The sequence below is a fragment of the Staurois parvus genome, unplaced genomic scaffold, assembly GCF_062004578.1.
Source record: "Staurois parvus isolate SC_StPar_1 unplaced genomic scaffold, SC_StPar_1.0 ptg000205l, whole genome shotgun sequence".
Lineage (NCBI taxonomy): Eukaryota > Metazoa > Chordata > Amphibia > Anura > Ranidae > Staurois > Staurois parvus.
The window spans coordinates 3572445-3594392 of NW_028318001.1; the positions used below are offsets into that span (position 1 = coordinate 3572445).

The 21948-nt window shown below is 37.7% G+C and overlaps 1 protein-coding gene across 1 annotated transcript in view; it reads left to right on the plus strand.

Annotated features, from left to right (window-relative positions):
• SNTG1 (syntrophin gamma 1) overlaps positions 1 to 21948 on the plus strand; it is a 709360-nt gene that overhangs the window by 609740 nt on the left and 77672 nt on the right. The window lies entirely within an intron of this gene.

A 21948-nucleotide genomic window follows, 5' to 3' on the forward strand; every position in this document is an offset into this window, starting at 1 on the left:
GCATTGTCATTTGTACATTTGTGGCATTTGGAGAGCTGATTTCTGGAACTGTGTTTTATGTTAAGACATCTATTCAATTAGACTTGTGAGTATATATGTGTTGTCGGTCACCCCTTAATAAAGTGTTGCAGATAATACACCAGACGTTTGCGCCCTCTTTGTTTCTTGTTTTTTTATCATTTTCCCTTAGGACATACTCTCCGGTATCACTGGGTTATATAAAAAGTTGGACCAATGAGGACATGGCGAAGAGAGGGAATACTTTACATGACATTTGTTCCAAATTGACAATGTGAACAAAATGGTAGCTAAACATAAGTGCTTCAACAGAACATTTGCATTAGTTGAGTTGGACCACACCAAGGAGCAGAGATGGGAGGGACAGATGAACCAAGCTACAATTTCTGCCCATCTATTAGGTGAATATTGAGTGGACCAAGAAGCAATGTTACATAAATGTGTTGCATAATAGCATTTAATCACATCTGGTGCTCCCAATTCCCTTAGAGATCTTAGAGAAAAAAGTGCTGGACTGGCTCTTTGGTGAGCTTTGTTGTGCCAGTTAACATTAATAAATGTCCTCTAAATAGACCAAAGTTGTGAGATAGAAATCAAGACTGGAAAAGTTTTGAATAGATATAATTTTGGTGAAATTGCCATCGTAAGTGCATTTATTCTCCAGAGCAGGGAGAGATAATATGAGAATCCCACTGTTTCAACATGAGAGAAATTTCTTGGAACAGAGGAGAATAATTAGCATTATACAGGGCCGAGTAAGTGGGTGTTATGTAAGTGCACAAGTATTTAAAGGACTGGGAATACCAGTGATAGGGGTTTTTCATCTGTAAGGAAATGAGTAAAGTAAGAGGAATATGAATGGGTAGAGCTTCTGTCTTGGCAATGTTGATTTTATAACCTGATAGAAATCCAAAAGTTGAGAACAGCATATGCAGTGTTGGAAGATAAAAATGGAGGTCTGTCAATGTCAATAAAATGGCATCAAATAAAAATAACTTATATTCCCTATGCTGTATAAATACTCCATGAATATCTGGGAGGGAACGTATAGCTTCAGCTAGGCGGTCTAAACAGAGGATGCATAATAGAGTGAATAGTGGATATCCCTGTCTGGTACCATTACTCATTGGAAATGAACATGCCAGGAGTGAAGGATGGGAATATAAAGCTTTCAAAGAGTTAAAGAAGGGGTCTTTGAATTAAAAGTGAGAGAAGGTAGAATACATATAGGGCCAGCCTAATCTATCAAAGGCTTTTTGAGTGTCTAAGCTCAGTATGAGGGTAGGGGAGTTGGTCCTATTTAGTACTTCAAGTCTATGGTACATCTAGTGTTATCCCCTTTATGTCCAGCTGGACAAAGCCAACATATTCTTTATTTATAGTACAAGGAATTTGTTGGATTAGTCTATTAACCAGGACTTTTGTAAAAATTTTATAGAACAGATTTAACTAGGGCTATAGGTCTGTAGTTTGTCAGGTGTGGCTGTTTTTTTCCCAGGATTTGGTGTATTGGTGATATATGAATGCATAAATGGGAATGGGGTATACTGTATCTCCTTTGCATAAAGAGTGATATGCACTACTGTTCAAATGTTTTAGACAGGTGTTAAAAATGCTCTAAATGTAGAATGTCTTCAGAAATAGAAGTATTGTTTTAACAATTAAGAAAATAGAAAGTAAATGAACAAAAGAGAAATCCAAATCAAATCAATATTTGGCGTGACCACACTTTTCAAAACAGCATCAATTCTACTAGGTACACTTGCATACAGTTTCTCAAGGAATGTTGCAGGTAGGTTGTTCCAAACATCTAGGAGAAGTAATAATAAGTGTGTGTACTTGTGAGCTACTATGTTGTATTAAATAAAATAAATTAATTAATTGTGAATAATTGGTGCTAATTCCTATTATTGTGGTTCACCAACACTTTTTACACATACCCATAAACTGCGAAAGAGTGATTAATAAATAATTATTATAAGTGTCGCGCTCCACCAATATTAACTAATAAACATAAAACATATATTTAATTTTTACACTTTTAAATATGTGACAAAATACCTGTCAATCTACAAAATAAATAATATGCCTTTACCAAAATTAATAATATTGCAATATGTGCTTAAGAAAGTGGTATTAATCAAAATATAGCTACATATATATATACCCCAATATAAAAATCAATATACAATATAAAATTAAAATGTGCAATTCTAACGATTTTTAAATGATTTTTAAATTAAAGTCCACTCCATGATTCTGATCTTGATGTGTGTGGATAATTTATGTGCTCACCTCACTTTTAGCCAAACCTTTAAGTAAGGCTAAAATCACTGTTGTGTCCTTATGTGGACAGGATGGTAGTTTTCATACTGTAATCTTGTATAAAAAAAGATGATGGCTAAACTGTAATATTACACTTCTCCCACTGGGGGTCTCCTGGACTTGCTGATCCTTGTATGTGTAATGGATGTTTAGGGATTTCTCCCCTCGTCCTCCAGGGGTCTCAGTACTTCCTCCACCTCTCCTCTTTATTCCTCCATATTTTTGGTTATCATGTAAGAGAATAAATGCATAGTGCCTTATCCTTTTTAAAAATAGCTTTATTATATCTCCAAATGCACACTCACATCATATAAAATCAATTGGTGTGTTTCAAAGTAAATATTGTCTCAGTGTGTGCTCTTGCACACTGTCTGTACTCGCCGCGTGTGTTGTCTGAATGGCGTCGTGACGTCAGAGCCCCTCCCTACGCGTTGCGCCATGGGGTCACGTGGCTTCATCAGGCAAATTCAATTTTATATTGTATATTGATTATTTATTATATTGGGGTATATATATGTAGCTATATTTTGATTAATACCACTTTTCTAAGCACAAATTGCAATATTAATTCTGGTAAAGGCATATTATTTATTTTGTAGATTGACACAGGTATTTTGTCACATATTTAAGTGTAAAAATGAAATATATGTTTTATGATTAAAACATATATTCATTGACTTAAACCCAAAAACCCACAATTATAGTGAAAAAATCAAGACCCAAAGAGATTACCCAAAAATAAAAAATATCAAATATATATAAAAGAACAAAAATAAAATAAAGTCCCAATATGCAAAGTGTCCAAATAATGTGTCCAAACAAAGATCAATTTCTTGATAGGAAGACGCTTCCTACTCCACTGAAGAAGATGCAAATCAATCACAGGTGCTCTTCAAATACCTCAAAAAACAAAATCTCAACATAGTATATTACCTTTTAAATCCCAGAACTAAAGTGCCACACGTGTATCATGCAAAAAAAACACTCCAGTGTCACAGCACTCGTGAAGAAAAAAAAAAAAATTTTTTTAAATATCACTGCAAACTATATACAAAGTGTATAATTACCCTAAAACAAACAAATTCCAGCTTGTAATCAACCAAATATGTACAGAGTGTCCTTAGATTGGTATCCTCTTGTTCCTCAGGACCCTAAAACAAACAAATTCCAGCTTGTAATCAACCACATATGTACAGAGTGTCCTTAGATTGGTATCTTCTTGTTCCTCAGGACCTCACAAACAGACCAGGAATCAGTATGTGAATTATAATCATATATAAAATTTATTGTAGCCACTTACATATAAAAACGATAAGATCAGCAAGACAGCATCAAACTCCTCATGCCCAGTATACGATCCCTTTTCCGTGTGTAGAGGGTCTCCCGATCACCAGGTAATTCCCCCTTGCTACTCCTATCCAGCACTATCACTTTGTAGCTCTGGGGGACACCTGAAGTGCACCGTTACTCTCCAGACCTCCAACACACAGGGATTTCAGAATCCAAAATGGCTGCCGCAGCACTTCCGGGAACGTCACGTGCCCTGGACGCGTTTCGTCTCTTCCGGACTTTGTCAACAAGGATACGGACATAAGGTGTGTGTCGGAGGTCTGGAGAGTAACGGTGCACTTCAGGTGTCCCCCAGAGCTACAAAGTGATAGTGCTGGATAGGAGTAGCAAGGGGGAATTACCTGGTGATCGGGAGACCCTCTACACACGGAAAAGGGATCGTATACTGGGCATGAGGAGTTTGATGCTGTCTTGCTGATCTTATCGTTTTTATATGTAAGTGGCTACAATAAATTTTATATATGATTATAATTCACATACTGATTCCTGGTCTGTTTGTGAGGTCCTGAGGAACAAGAGGATACCAATCTAAGGACACTCTGTACATATGTGGTTGATTACAAGCTGGAATTTGTTTGTTTTAGGGTCCTGAGGAACAAGAGGATACCAATCTAAGGACACTCTGTACATATGTGGTTGATTACAAGCTGGAATTTGTTTGTTTTAGGGTAATTATGCACTATATATAGTTTGCAGTGATATAAAATAGTGATTAGTGATTTAAAATGTGGCACTTTAGTTCTGGGATTTAAAAGGTAATATACTATGTTGAGATTTTGTTTTTTGAGGTATTTGAAGAGCACCTGTGATTGATTTGCATCTTCTTCAATGGAGTAGGAAGTGTCTTCCTATCAAGAAATTGATCTTTGTTTGGACACATTATTTGGACACTTTGCATATTGGGACTTTATTTTATTTTTGTTCTTTTATATATATTTGATATTTTTTATTTTTGGGTAATCTCTTTGGGTCTTGATTTTTTCACTATAATTGTGGGTTTTTGGGTTTAAGTCAATGAATATATGTTTTATTAGTACTTCAGGGGAAGGATATTGATATGACTTTAAGGGATTTCTGAGGATTTTATATATATATATGTGTGTGCTGATTTATACTTATTATGTTTTACGATTATTACTTAATATTGATGGAGCGCGACACTTATAATAATCATTTATTCATCTTGGAGAAGTAACCACAGATCATCTGTAGATGTATGCTGCTTGAAATCCTTCTGTCTCATGTTTTCCCAGACAAACGTCATGATGTTGAAATCAGGGCTCATTGGGAGTCAAACCATCACTTTCAGGACTCCTTGTTCTTCTTTATGGTGAATATAGTTCTTAATGAAATTGGCTGTGTGTTTGGGGTCATTGGCCTGCTGCATAATACATTTTTGGCCAATCACATTGCTCCTTGATGATATGGTATGATGCATAAGTATCTGCCTGTATTTCTCAGTATTGGGGACACCACTAATCCATAAATCTCCAGTTGAAGGCACTCATTATTGTACCACTCTCCAGACCTTTGGTGAACAAATATTTTCCTGCTTCAGCCAAATATTTAATTCATCAGTCCAGAGCACCTGCTGACATTTTCTGTATCCCAGTTCCTATGTTTTTGTGCATAACTGAGTTGCTTAGCCTTGTTTCCACATCTGAGGTATAGCTTTTTGCCCAAAATTCTTCCATGAAGACCACTTCTGACCATACTTCTCAATAGATGGGTGTACCTGGGTCCCTCTGTTTTCTGCCAGTTCTGTACTGATGGCAAACCTGGACATCTTCTGATGTTTAAGGGAAGAATGATGTGTCTTTCATCTGCTGCATTAAAGAATATGCATTTCATATTCCTGATTTTTGCCTGCTGTACCATGTTATTGTATGAAAATGTAGCCTGTTCTCATTGTATTGCTTCCTTTGTGTGAAATACCTGTTGTTCCCTCCAGTCCCTCTGCTTTGCTTTGGCAAACTGATCACATTAGGCAAGAGAGCACAGCGTGGTCAATTTTCTAGCTGCACTGAGAGCTAAACCTGCTCTCCTCCACTGATCAGGCTTGTGCAAACCTGCCCCCCCCCCCACACCCCACCCATCGGGTGGTGGTGAGTCCAGTGTGCTGATGCCTTCAGATTGATATCAGCTGGCTGAATTGAAGTGGGGGTTAAAGAAAGCAGACAAGCACTGCATTTACATCATGCGTCTGCCATGACTTGGAGCCACACATGTGCCCTCCAGTGGCTGTCTTTTGGCAAGGTTTACTGATACAACATGTCTATTAGAGACATTCTTTCTACATTTAATGACACCTGTTTCCAGGAATGAGCTCAGGAATGGTAGTGCTCTAGGCTGATACCTTGCCTAGCCCAAAGTTTTTGCTACTACTATTCAAATTGGCAGCCTGAAGCTTTCCAAAGAGGTGCACAGTTGTCTCTAGCTTTAGAAATTATGCCTCTACTGAGCTGGAAAGGCATACTTTTCAAACAACTGCTCAGAGAAGCAAGAAAACTCCTGCTTCTTCAGCAGCCTTGCAAAAGTAGCACAGTTTAGTCAAACACACACCCAGACTGCTTGAGAATAAAGGACCAGCAGATCAAAGATCTCAACTCTGCTCTCTCAAGTCCTCTTCTTTTCTGAGCAGCTAGGGTGAGGGTTTCACATAGATGAGCTATTAGTGGGGGGTTAGTTGTAATTTTGTTAACCACTTAAGCTCCAGAAGATTTTACCCCCTTGGCAATGGTGACCAGGTCATTTTTTGCTATACTGCACTGCAGCACTTTTTTTTTTTTTTTTAAATAAAAAATACTGAAAAATTGGAGGACAACAAAACAATATTTTCTACTTTCTGCTATAAAACATATCCAATATAATTTTTTTAAATTTCTTTTTAAATTTTGTACAAACTGTATTCTGTTACATGTCTTTGATAAAAAAAAAAACAATAAGTGTATATTGGTTGGTTTGCATGAAAGTGATAGCACCTACAAACTATGGTATATATACTGGAATTTAAAAAAAAAAACTATTAATGGTGATCAGCAACTTATAATGGGGCTGTGATAGTATAGAAAGCAATCCGATATTAACTGATGCTGGGGAGAACTGACTAACTGCCACTGACATCCCCAAACATTAATACAGTGATCATTGATAATATTATACACTGTCACTGGCTGGGAAGGGATTAATGTTTAGGGCAATCAAGGAGTTATACTGTATACTGTAGAGCTCTGTGTTGATTTTCAACACAGAGCTCTGAGCTGTGATTGTACACAGGTGGTCAGAAGGTTCTGGGCATGAATCATTGGCTGGGACTTGCTGACAGGCTCCCGCTGTGTACAGTCAGACCAGGTGCCAGCCAAGAGGCAATCATGCGCAAGTCCAAAATTCGGATGTAGGCAGCGAAGTACATTTCTTTGTCTACAACACCCACCCATCCGCAGTACATTGTGGGCGGGCTGTCATTAAGTGGTTAAAGTAGAATTCCAACAAACATTGGCCCAATAAAAGATAAATTGATAAACAACCTTTGCTGCAATACTCTTATTATCTTCAATCTGAAGCTGTCCCCTGCAGTGCTTGTTCTCCCCCATTAGATGGTCTGCTTTCTGGGTTGAATGATGAGCAGCTTTATTCCAGGATATCATGGACCCGCCCCAGGGGCACCATGATTATGCAGTCAGGGCTCAGAGTGTTGCTTCACTACACTGCTTTTTTTAAGTGTTTGTAGGGGAAAGACACAAAAACACTAAACAAAACTAGACTTCTGCTTTTAGGGTATAGCTGTCCTTCAAATAAAATGAACACAAAACTGTTAATGTCTCCCTTTAATCCCTATGTAAAATTGATATAATTATGCCAATATATAACATACAACTATCACATATATAATGGAAGCTATACTGTTATGTCAAAAAATGAATGCTAGACTTTCAGTCTGTGAAATCATTGGTGCCAAAACCTGCACAAAAACAAAATTATCCATCTGTAAACTGATCTGCTTGGTCAGCGAAGTTCTTGGGACATAAAGTGACTTGAATTCAGTCACTTCAAAATGTATTATTACATGTTGCTTTTCCATTTGACGATGGTGATTACTGATCGAAATGAGAAGCACTGAAGGTAAACATTGCACATAGCAGCTATGTTATCAAAGCTAAAAGATGAGCCACTGTGATTCCTGTGCCATTCCCTGGAGAGATAGACATCTAATGCATTTACTTGCTCAGTGTTGTTGATTGATGTAATGCTTTCAAAAATATTAGAAAACATCCTATTTATTTAACCTTTAAGCTTTTTTACATTCTTTGCTTGACCAATATTATTTAGACATAGTGCTAAAAATGTGCCGTTTTAAGTTTTTTTTTCTGCACTTAGCAAAAATTAATTATTCAAATTTCTCATATTTACAGAAGGTTTGGTATTTTTACAGCTAGTGTCAGCCAAAAAGGTAAAGAGCCAGCAGTCTTAAGCAGAAAAAAATTATCATGGTGGCTTTAGCTAACCAAGGAAATGGGAGAAAGAAAGTCAACGTGAAGGAATCTAATAATTTACTTACAACAATCGTACATTCTAGACAGATACTGATCATAGAATATAGTGATGCCAATGACAATCATTACATCATTACACCCAGGGTGTTTTGTGGAGGAAGGTGGGGATGACCCTTTCAGAGACTGATCGATAATGTAATACAGATGGTACTTGGGCACAATGTTCTGCAGAAGGCTTTTCAGAAATACTCACACAAACACAGCAAATCTGTTAGGGAACAAATCCCCACACACCATTATTAATGAAATGACAAATCATTGCAAGTCTATGTAGTAAATAAGAAATTAAAGCTGGAGATTTTTTCAAGGGGGACTTATAGTTTTATGTGAATGTTATTTGGCAACTTACTTATTGTAGGCATGAAGTGGTACATACTTGCCTAACTCAGCACAGGCATCTCCAGGCACTTGCTATCCAGGTTCTTTCATAGTGTAAGCATCCTACTTGCCTAGAAAGTCAGGGTACTCTGATAAACACTAGACATGTACGATTTGTTTCATTACAAATTGAAATTCAGATGACATTTTTTGGGGGAGTTTCGGATGTACCCAAATCTCCAAATCACAACAGTAACCAAATTCAACGAATCCAAAATAAATGATATAGAAACAATGTATTCATGTGTTTCATTCAAATGACATGATGCAATAGTTTAGGCCTTTTGTTAATTAATATTTGAAGCATCTGAAATACAGTAACAACATAACGAACTGTCAAAGTTTATTTGGATCCATTTTGTTTTTATTTTGTATTAACATTTTTCATCATTTATAAAAAAAATGCAGTACAAATGAAATGGAAACATATTGCAATAAATACAGTAAGGTATAAAAGTGAAATAAGTTGATGATTCCTACTTATTTTGTTTGGGTTGGATAGAGGTGGACCCATCAGAATCTCTGAATCGTAATATAATTAATTAATTTGAAATTCATCCAGTAAGTAATCTCCCGAAATAAAAAATTAACATGAATTAACAAGTTAAAATGAATATAGCCAATTTTCCAAAAATACAAATCGATTTGGAACAACAAATATACGAAGCAAATCCTAATATATAAAACAAATCCAAATATATGAAAATAATTCCAAAAAGAATAATTCAAACATAGTGAATATGATGAAACAAAATTATTTATTTAATGAATAAATTTGAAACAAGATGAAACTTATTTTTTCATAATGCACATCTCTAATAAACACTTATTTTCTCAATCTATGGAACAACAGCCTGACTTGGCCTCAGTGTCCAAAAATGAAACACCTTAGATTTATGTTATTCCTCTCAGAGGTAAATAAATAAGAATAACCATATGTAAACATGCAGTGAACATAACTTGGGTCAAGACTATATAGGCCACCATGTTAGCATGTTACCCTGTAGTTTTTCTATTCTAGTCACAGACTTGAAATCTGGGGTATGAAAGCAGATGGTTTGGAAAGTTGTAGATCATTTAAGGAGGGACAAGAAGGGAGAATTGCATTTGTTTTGTTAAAGGTAAATCTATCTTTTAAAGAAAATGTATCCAGAACTATGAAAGTTTCTTTTATACCCCATTGTGAGTCGTATACTTTACCCTTAAATGCATATTCATTCAGTTAGCCCATTAGATGTGTTAGGCTCGGTTCACACTGCCACAAGACCCCAAGTTGCATGACATGTGAAATCCCATGTTAGTCAATGAGGGCTGTCTTAATTAGCACTACTGAAGTTACTCTGACTTTAGAAAAGGTTCCTGTACTACCTCAAGGCAACCGACCATAGACTTTAATGGAAGTCGCCTCCAAGTCGGATCCTCATCTATATTGATGTGATTTGGATCTGACATTACAGGATGATTACCCAGGCATTCCCTGAAAGTTGCTTCAGAGTTGCTTTAGAGTTGCTTCAAAGTACTACTCAAGTTGCCTGGCAAAGTTACACTTTAAGTCATATGACTTTCAGGTCGCAGTAGTGTGAACCAAGACTTAATTAGTGCAGTTTCACTATAGTATCCCTTGACTGTTATAGAGGAACTGTGTGGAGTGTTTGGTGACACCTTGTGCCTGTGCATTAGGAAAAGCTGCATATTGAAAGTGCAGGTCACAACACCCAGAGCTTTCATACTTAAGGGCACACATCTTAACCTCCCTAGCGGTCTGATTATGTCCATATTTCTGTGCTCAAAGCGGTACATTTTTTTGCATGGAAATATATAGTTTTTTTATTGTAGGCCTGTAATTTTTAGGAATAACTCACTGAAATCTGTCCGAACAAGAGTCTAGTAAACATCCCGGGTATGATAAAATTTGAAGCACGAAATCATAATCATAAAAAATAATAATATAATAATAATAAATTCAATTCAATAATATAATCAAACCAAAAACACTGAAATTTGAAATATAGCGCCAAGTTTGCACATCACTGAGCAAAGTCGCAAAATCGTTTTCAGTGTCCGATGATGAATCTCCCCATGAATCATTATCACTCAATTCTGCAAGTGGTTCTAATTTACTATCGCTGTTCTCTAGCTGGTCTAAAACCGCTTTTGACCTAAAGGGACGCTTTTTGGACGCCATAGACATTTCTCAGTTTCCAGGCAGAAAGAACGGTACAAATGCAGGCAGGGCACAGGACAAAGCACTAGGGACAAAATGTATGTGAAATGGTTTGATACAGGAATGTTATACTATGTGATTTTAGTGTATTGAGTGAATGTCACTTTTGGTCATTTTCAAATTTCCCGCCGTTCCGTCTCCCGTACGTCCCGACGCTTGCAGGGGACGGAACCTAGATGACAGATGCCGGCATCCGCCGGATTACATTGCCGGGGACACCGCAGGAGGGACATCGCGGGAGCGCAGGACAAGGTAAGTGAAGAACAGATGCCGGAGCAGAGCTGCATGGTAAGCCCGAGTGTAGCTTGGGGTTACCGCTTTTGGTACTGAAACTTTACCCCGAGCTACACTCGGGAATACCTCCAGGGAGGTTAAAGTGGTTGTTAAGGCTCAAGTTTTTTTTGCCTTCATGCATTAATGCATCTAGGCATGAAGGTAAAAAACCTTCTGTGTGCAGCACCCCCCCAGCCCCACTAATATTTACCTGAGCCCCATTGTGATCCAGCAATATACAAGAGAACCTCGGCTCTCCAGGTACTCTCCCTGCTTATTGACTGAGACAGCAGCGGGAGCCATTGGCTCCAGCTGTTGTCAATCACAGCCAGTGAGCCAATGAGGAGAGAGAGGGTGTGGGGCTGAATGTGTGAATGGAGATGCAAATCATCAGCTCGAGAGAGAGCCTGCTTTGGACCTCCATATCAAGCTGCTTGCTCTGGGGGCACTTGGCAGGAGAGGCAGGCCAGGAGCTCTGGTGGGGGACCCAAGAAGCGGAGGACTGGGGCAGCTCTGTGCAAAACCACTGCACAGAGCAGGTGAGTATGACATGTTTGCTATTTTACAAAAATGCCTTTAATACCACTTTAATCTTGTTCAGAAAAGATGCTAAGGAACCCAATCTGATTGCTGTGAGATAGTGATGCAGCAAACTTTTAATATGCGGATTCACATCATGATCAATGACTGCTTGTAATATATATGGTGCCAAACGAGTTCTATTATTCAATTCAACCATTCTGCCTACTGTAACAGTGAGGTCATGGAAAATATGTATTTTTAAGTGATTTTATTATGTTTTTGTAATTATTTGCTTAGAACTGTGAAATTCCAAGATGATTTACAGTGGGTATCTACTAAACCTTGCAATAAGTTATGTTTCATGGATGAGTGAAATACACCACATTTGACAATAAAGCAAGGTTACAAAATAGCCATATGTTGTGTATTAGCATAGACTCCCTTGGTGAAAAGTTTAAAACAGGAACACCTGGATAAATGACTTAGAATTCTACAGACATTAATAACCAAGCAGGCCACACAGCTATCTAGCATAAATATAGAGGAGTCATTAAAACCAAATTAGCATATTGTTAGGTAATAAACCAGCACGAGCATTATGTTGGCCTCAGCAGAAACATTTCCTGATTAACATCAGTGACATTCTTTTAGCAGTCATATAAAAGACTATTCAACTTCTATCATAAACATAACTCTGCCTAATGTACCTTTACAAAGTGTCAGAGATTCAGTGGGGGCACATCTCTTTCACAGTATGTTTTATCTATCTATCTATCTATCTATCTATCTATCTATCTATCTATCTATCTATCTGTCTGTCTGTCTGTCTGTCTGTCTGTCTGTCTGTCTGTCTGTCTGTCTGTCTGTCTGTCTGTCTGTCTGTCTGTCTGTCTATCTATCTATCTATCTATCTATCTATCTATCTATCTATCTATCCATATATCTATACTTTCTATACCATATCTACCTTTCTAGTCATCTATCTATCTATCTATCTATCTATCACTTTATAGATAGATAATTTTAATGATGTATTTGTTACTCTTCTGCTTGTGAAGCCATTGCATTTGAGGCAAATCATTAGCTACAGTATATAGAATGCATAGTACGATAGGGCAAGTGCCTATTTTATACTTTCATCTTTCAAATCTTCCTTCCGGGGTTGTTAAATAGTGTGTAGAAGCACGTAGCACTGCTATTATATTCTTTTTAAACCTTAACAGCTCATTAGGTGCCCTCATTTAAAGTGACCTTAGGCACTGGATTCTGTGAGTGCATCCCTGCTTGTTTAGATTATAAATAAATGCTTTTTTACAAACATGACAGTTCCATAAGAACCCAAAAGCACAACAAGTATCGATCATTAGGACACTACATTTTTCTTATTATGTTCCTAGTATTCCCCAACAAAATCAATCGCTGCCATTTGTCTCACATGTTTTCATGGCACAGTATAATGACTTGTCTTTGATTGTACTATAATTATGGTCAAGATGCATGTGTGAAGGATTTAAAATGATAGCCATAATATACTTTTCAGATGATGGAATTGATTGTAGAAAGAAAACATGTTATAAGAAAGGAAAAGATAGAGAAAAAACACATGCTGGCCATTAATTATGAATTAAATCTCTTAAGGTGGTAAGACGTGGACAAATATTATTACAAAGTTGTACAAAGTATGTTTTTTGCAATTGTGTGGCAGCCTCACAATGGGTGGTAAATCAACACACAACCTGAGCTCACAGCACTCCTGGGCTAACCAGTGCTCTGTCCTTATTGCATAAGTGCTGCCTAGTTCAGGAAGAAAGACCCCATTACTTCTACCAAGGAAGAATAGGAAGTACCCATAATGTCAACCCACCAGCCTGAAGACTCCTGGATGTAAGGTATGTATGAGAACAAAACCAGGGAGGGAGGACTTGAAGATTAGAAAATGTGTGTATTATAGTCTAATTTCTGCTAGTGTATGTGAACACATCATTTGCAGAAATGAAAGAGACTGGATACACAGATGATTCACAAAACACATTTATATCTCAAACCTGATTCTGCAACATGCTTCAGCGCTCAAGCTATTTCAGGTGCAAAAACTTAAACATACCTTAAAGTGTATCTCCAAACACAACTTTCTTCTTTCAATATTTGATAAACTTTGAACTTTAGTAGACTCTTATTGCTCTCTGTGGTCCCATAGGTGTTATTTCCCTTCAGTTCCTGTTCTGGTCATATCAGTAGGACAGGAGGTAAGGAGAAACCTTCAAGAGGCACACAGACAGAATAAAACACTTTTTTTTATAATAAGGTTAACCCACAACAGCTTTTTACTACAACTACATGTGCCCCTGTTGGTGATTTTTCATTATTTGCTGTCCAGGTTGCAACATTGTCATATGGATAGAAAGTTAGAGGAAATGCAATTAACAAGGCCAAAAATAGCAGCAAAAAAAAAAAAAACATTACTCTTTTCTTCCAAAAAAAAATAGATAAAAATACACTCTAAATAATATATGCCCGGGTCTCAAGTTAAGTCGACCATACCCTGGGAAAACCTCATAAAAAAATGTAATTCATTGTTTCTCTAATTTATAGTGGGGTCAAACTGACATTTGTTTTTACCCACAGTGTAGAAAACATTCGAAGGAGCAGGATGGAATATTTATGTCAAATAAACAAACAACTAATAGTGATTGTTTTTGTCTGGAAAGCCAATTCACTTCATTTGAATGTTAAAATCAAATAGTTTTTGAAGGACATTCGAATGACATTCTTCAAGTCATCTAATGTACTGATGAGAATTTCTATATCAATGTACGTACAAACGTTCCTTTGAAAACCTACTAGTGTATGGCCAGCTTTACACTTTCTGATTACCTCCTGTAACAAAGCCTGTCAGACCCAATAAAGAATGAATTTGCAACAAGATACAATTTGAAAAAATGGTAATTAACTACATTATAGCAGAGAGACTTCTAGGGGGCACTTCTGCAATTACACCATGTGCTGTGTTAGTTATATTGTGGTAAATATGCCTTTATATTCTGTTTCATGTGACCTGAATTATCTATTGGGCCTGTTCCTGGTTACTAAGTCTTGCTTAGATAGTGATCAGTAGGGGTTAATCAATTACTTGCTAACTCATAAATCAAAGCTCCTTATTTAAGGTCACAATGTTCTGATATCTGTATTCCAGAGCCTGGAGTTATGGCTTTGTTGTAGTAAATAACAATGGAACAAATTTTTCATTAAAACTCTGTACTTCTCTCCCAAAGTTTATTGACCAACACTGCATTTAAACAAAGGGACTAAGAAGAACAACATACTGCAATTTCATGCAAAGTAAAAATATATTTCATGTCTGCATTATGTACAGCCAAAAATGCACTGCAAGTCAAGGCAAAAAAGGCAACAATAGCAACAGAAGTGATCTGTATTAAAAAAAAAGGGCAAAATAATTTATTTTAGAGAGATATTTTAAACAAAATTATAGATATAAAAACAAAAGTGTGCATGCAGCATTGTGTTCCAGAAGAGTTGCTAACCTCAGCTTTATTATATTTCCAAACTTCTAGTATCACATTGGTGAAATAAATTTAGTTGTGAATAGTGATTTTATTTCTACTAATTCATACCAGTAAAACTGTTATTAACATGATATAATTATATAATATAGAATTTTATTATAAATGTTAAGAATATGTAAACCCAACATTTCATATTCCTGATATGTTCCTGCTGTGCCATGTATCCTGTTCTCTTTGTAGTGCTTCCTTTGTGTGAAATCCCTGGTGTTCCTGTCAGTCCCTCTGCTTTTCTATTAAACATTGACCACACTAAGAAGGGGAATACACTGTGGTCAGTTCTATAGCTGTGCTGGGAACTCAGCCTGCCCTCCCCCATCCACAGCCTTTTACTGGGAAGTTCAGTGTGCTGCTATTTCTCTTTCCCCAGCTCTTATGTAGCTGAGAACAAAGAGAATGTGATCCCTTATTAAAAAAAGGAAGAACAAATGTATTTATAATGTATTCTTATATCTATACACAAATGTTTTGCATTTCATTTATATTTTAAACTGGATGGGTTGTTTCACAAAGTGAGGGTTCACAATAATTTTAAAGTAGAGCCGAAGGCAAAAAGCAGGAAGTGGGAGGAAGCCCTCCAGAGTGAGGGAATCCTGGGGTGTTACCAGGGTCACTAGAACTTGTGTCCCCATTGGAAGATTTTTCCTTTTTTCCTGTTCTGATATCACCCCAAAATGCAGGGTTTTCTGTTCCTTTATATTTTTTTAATATCGTTAAGCAGGACAAATAGAGAAAGTGAATCTCTGCAACTCCCTCCTCATTGGCTTACCTTTATATAGGCTATCCCCCCTCAAGTCCATCATGAATGCTGCTACCAGGCTTTATCCACCTTACCAATCATTCAGTGTCTGCTACTCCTCTCTGCCAATCCCTCCACTGGTTTCCACTCGCCCAATAACTAAAATTCAAAATACTAACAACTTACAAAGCCATCCACAACTCTTCCCCCAGGTACACCACCCACCTGGTCTCAAAATATCAACAAAACCGCTTTCTTCGATCCTCCCAAGACCATCTGCTCTCTAGTTCCCATGTAACCTCCTCCCATGCTCTCCTAATCTATCCACCTTTAGACGATCCCTGAAAACCCTTCTCTTTAACTACTAGCCTACAGGGCACTTATACCCCCTTCCTGCCCAGGCCAATTTCCAGCTTTCAGCACTGTCGCACTTTGAATGACAATTGCGCGGTCATACAACACTGTACATATATGAAATTTTTATCATTTTTTTGTGACAGATAGTGCTTTCTTTTGGTGGTATTTAATCACCTCTGGGATTTTTATTTTTTCTTAAACAAACCAAAAACCACTGAAAATTTTGGAAATAAAATTTTTTTTCTTAGTTTTTGTTATAAAATTTTGTAAATAAGTGATTTTTCTCCTTCACTTATGTGCGCTAATGAGGCTGCAGTGGTGGGCACTGATAGGCTGCACTGATGGACACTGATAGGTGACACTGATGAGGAGGCACTGGTAGGTGGCACTGATGGGCATTGACAGGCATCACTGAAGGGCACTGAAAAGCAGCACTGATACATGGCACTGGTAGGTGGCACTGACTGGCAGCACTGAAAGGTGGCACTGACTGGCACTGATAGGTGGCACTGACTGGCACTGTTAGGTGGCACTGACTGGCACTGATAGGCGGCACTGACACGGCACTGATAGGCAGCACTGATGCACACTGATAGGCGGCACTGACTGGCACTGATAGGTGGCATTGATTGGCAGCACTGATAGGTGGCACTGATTGGCATTGATAGGTAGCACTGACTGGCACTGATGGGTGACGTTGAAAGGCAGCTCAGATGGGCACTGATATGTGGCATTGATGTGCACTGGTAGGCACTGATATGTGGCATTGATGGGGCACTGGCACAAGGCACTGATGGACACTGACAGGTGGCACTGCTGGGGCTACAATGATCATCAGGGCACATTGATCACCAGTGCCCTAATGACCAGTGTACATGTCCCCTCCGTGGAAAGCCGATTACCGGCTCTCCTCTCCTCTTGAGCTCTCAGCGTGAAAGCTCAAGAGGAGAGGAATGCCGATAACCGACATTTCCCTGTTTACATGTGATCAGCTGTGATTGGACACAGCTGATCACATGACCGAGCCAACATCTTTGGCTCTTTCCGTGATCGGTGATCCGCTGTGTCCGAGGGACACAGCGCACTGCAGATCTCCACGCTGCGCGCTCCCTGAGCCGCGCATGCTCGATGAGAATGGGAGGACGTCATATGACATCCTCCCAGAACAAGAGAACCACCTTGCACCCGTCATTGGACTATATGGTGGGCAGGAGGTGGTTAAAGAGCCTATCCTGCTTCTATCTAGTAAACTGCCTTTTATTTCCTCCATTAGCTCACCCCCCACAGCTATTACCTTTTGTATCACTCAACCCTTCCTCTTAGATTGTAAGCTCTAAAGAGCAGGGCCCTCTGTTTCCTCTTGTACCAAATTGTATTGTAACTGTAATGTCTACCTTCATTTTGTAATGTGTTGCACAAACTGTTAGCGCTATATAAATCCTGTATAATAATAATAATCTCCCCAAGGCTCCATGCACACTGGCTTCCAAATCACTGCTTCTACAGGAGTATTTTGTTTTGCCTGTAGAAGCAGCTCAATGTTATCCTATGTGTCCATGCACATTAGGATGATTAGAGGCATATTTTAAGCCCAATATTTAGAGGAAGTAAATAAAAACCTTCTGGTTTGCATTTTTGATTGGAGCATTCTGGCTCTCCTAAACTCATCTAACTGTGTACAAAAAATGCTCTATATCAGCATTTTTCTCCACCAAGTGAACTGTTGTTTTTTCCCATTTGGAAATTAGATAAATATCAATTTATGCACATTTTGAAAATTTGAATGAAATTGAGTTTAATAGGTTTATCTGTCGTTAACAAAGTGTGCATTTTTTAGATCTAACTATCTTTAAAGAGGAAGGAGAAACATTGAAAAGACATTCTTTAAAGAGACTGATAGGATTTCATAGAGCTCTGTCTCCAGCTGCCACCACATCAAATGGATAAATAATATACCTTGGGGTCAGTTTTTTAGACTAAGAAAGAACTGTGGTTCTATAAAGCACTATTTAAAAAACAAACAAAAAACAAAACACTGTAAAGGAGACATATGTCATAGGGGATAAAATAAGAACCATTTAAAGGTTTATGAAAACTCCTCAGCTTTAGTCATATTACTGAGTTTGTAATTATTTATTTTCTATTTATTTTTTTTACTTTGTCATATGAATTGGAAATATTATACACTTATTATTGATAATATATTAGTTAATACCATACTTATAATAATTTTAATGTCATTATACTAAGACATGAAAACTAATAGAAAACATTTACAAATCCTAAAGGTTCATGAAATAGCAGAAATAAAAAGTTGCTGCAAAAAAAAGAAAGTAGACTATACAAGTGAACAGGAAGAACTTACTGTAGATTTGTAACTGATTTCAGTTCCTATTATAAACAATTTAAATACTGTATAGTCAAAAAAAATATTGGTATATCATCAAGAAAGATAAAGTACTGGATACATTACTACCTGAAAAAGCAAAGGTTTTCTATAGAAAAGTACTCCCTCTAGTAAATATAGGCTGGCTCTGAGCACTATAAATCTGCCAAGAAAGATGAAGAGGGTGGTATGGAATTTTACACTTGCTCCTTGTGTAAATAAACAAATAAATGTAATAAAAGGTCCTCCTTTTAAAGTTTACATTTATTTTCCATTCCATATGACAGCCATTTGCAATAAAGTAGTTTATTTCATGCGTTACATTCTTTATAGTTTGGCATCATTTTTGCAATACCTGTCATTATTATAACTTTGATACAATATTGACACAAGCAGAACAGACCATTTAAAATTGGAACACTGAAAACTAATAGTCTAAGTTTTATAAATAAAGAATAACATATATATATATAATAGTAACAAACATGTGGCTCATCAAAATATCAAAATAACACTTCATCGCAATGTGCTCACCTTTCAAGCCCCGTGAGTGCCTTATTTATTGGACTGTTTGTACTTCATACTTTGCTGAGCACCTGGTTCCATTTTCTCTCAGACATGTGTGCAGTAGCAGTTGTTAGATTATATTAATATGAATATGTACCATATATTTTCCATATGTTGGAAAATAATAAAATAGGATTAATACACTAGGCTTTTTGGTTAATGTGTAAAAATATGCAAGATACCAAGTAAATAGAATGCAATTATTGACTGAGCTCTTGAGCAAGTCCTACTAGAACCATGTTGAGTGCACAGTGAGGGAATGACATTCTAATGCTTTGCATCAATATGATTTGTCAACTCCAAGGGAGTGTTTTCAAGGTTTGATAATGTACTTTATCATGTGAATAGTTTCATGTTGCTTTTACTTTCTTAATAAAATAATTTACTATACTAGGAGAGTCTTCTATTTATGATGGGAACAAGAGAAGTAAAGCTTTAAAACCCAGAATGGATCTTACCAAATGTAGGAATTTTGCTTCTGGGAGAAGCACCAGTTGAAAAACTGAAAAGAAAAAGCGTCCTCTTAACTATTATTATTATTATACAGGATCAATATAGCGCCAACAGTTTGCACCTCTTTAAAATACAAAGTGGGACAGTACAACTACAATGCAGTTCAATCCAAAGGGAATAGGAAGGCCCCACTCATGGATCTTACAATCTAAAGGATGGGGAGGTGATACAAAAGGTGATAGCTGGGGGGGATTATCTGGTGGAGGTGATTCAAGTAGAGTTCTTAGGTCGAGGAGGGTGTAGGCTTCCCTGAATAAGAGGGTTTTCAAAGATCATATAAAGGCGGACAGGGTGCAGACTGACCAGGCATACTGGGGTAGGGAGCTCCAGAGGATGGGAGAGGTTCTGGAGAAGTCCTGGAGGTGAGCATGGAGGAGGTGACAAGGGAGCTATAGAGCAAAATGACTTGGTAGGTGCGGAGCAGTCAATTTAGATTATATCTGCAGATGAGGTTAATGATGTAGGTAGGGGCAGTGTTGTGGGTGGCTTTGTACATTGTGGTTAGTATTTTTAATTTTATACGTTGGGCTAGTGGAGGTCAGTGAAGGGATTGGGAGAGAGGGGCAGCAGTCACTGATTGGTTGGTAAGGTGTATAAGTCTAGCAGCAGCATTCATAATAGACTAAAGGGGGGATAACCTATATAAAGGTAGGCCAGTGAGGAGGGTGCAGGATATAACCAGGGCATGGATAAGTTGTTTTGTGGTGTCATTAGTCAGGAAGGGGTGAATTCTGGAAATGTTATGGAGATTGAGGTGGCAGGATTTAGCCAGTGATTGTATGTTGGGCCAAAGGAGAGGAGTTTAGGATTACACTTAGCACCTATTAGACTTTCTATTAATTTAGAGGTCACTGTTACTATTTGGTGAATACCTGAAGGGAAGTGCTTAAAGAAAAGAAATGTAGAGACACAATCAATGTATGAATTGACTAGTAGACTTGTTTTTTGTTGGTACCTTATCATGTGAGAAGACTAATAATACACAGTATATAGGACTCTTGTAATGTGTTTCTGATCTGGTCCAATATACTTCTAGACTTATTGATTGATTTTTATTTACTAAGAGGCAAGTTTAAAACACAAAGTGGTAATATGACTGCATTAAGGTCACACCATTGCTTTATAACTCGGGCTCCAAGTATATTTAGTTGTCACAATTTGAATGTACAGTAGTGCACTATATGCATTGGAGGAAATAGGAAAGTTGGCAACTTAGCGCTGTGTCATAAGAACACATTAGGTAAACTTAACTTCAGCTGAACTGTGAAGGTACTGTTAGGTGGGAAAAAAGTGCACCCAAGTAGACTCATTTAAGGGCAACTGTTATTGCCTGTATCTGGGGCTGCCTGCACAACCTATAGGTTTTTTTGTTTGTTTTTTTTTTTTGTAGCTGGAGTACCTTTGTTCTCATGGTTACATGATTTTAACATGCTGACAGTCTTTGAACTATTGCAGCAGAAAAACAACAGAATATTGTGTCTGACTTTATAAGGAAAGAGCTAGTGAAGTTACAAGCCTTCTGACACTTTCCACCCACTGCTTTATGATTCCCTGCTACTGACAGACTGATAAACCAACGAGTTGAGTGGTAGTGGACAAGTAGAAGGCAGAGTCAGTATGACTATAGTAACTTTCTTTCTGTTACCTTTCCCTGATGGGTTTCAGAAAGTGTAGGCCAGATTTCTCTACAACCAGCATAGTCCATGACCTAGGGCAGCGGGAATATGAGGCTAGTACTGTAGCTTGTGCCCTTGATGGGTGGAATAGTGTACCATGTGCTTATAGTCCTCTCATTATGGGTCGGTGCAGATACAACTAAACATCTAGCAGTGAAGGGTGACAGTTTGCCCTATTTTCCATTTGTCTGTTAAAGGTGTTCTGATGATGAGTTGACAGACTGGGAGATTTACTAAAACTGGAGTGTGTAAAATCTGGTGCAGCTCTGCATAGAAACAAATCCATTTCCCGGTTTTATTGCAAAGGTTAACTGAACAAGCTGACGTTATAAACTGATTGACTACCATGAACAGCTGCACCAGATTCTGAGTGCTCCAGTTTTAGCAGATCTCCCCCACTCATCTCATTCAGCCTCTCCAACCCAGCTGTGGTATGTCTTGTGCAGTTATGACATCTTGTTAGTGTACTACAAAGGCTAGCCAGAT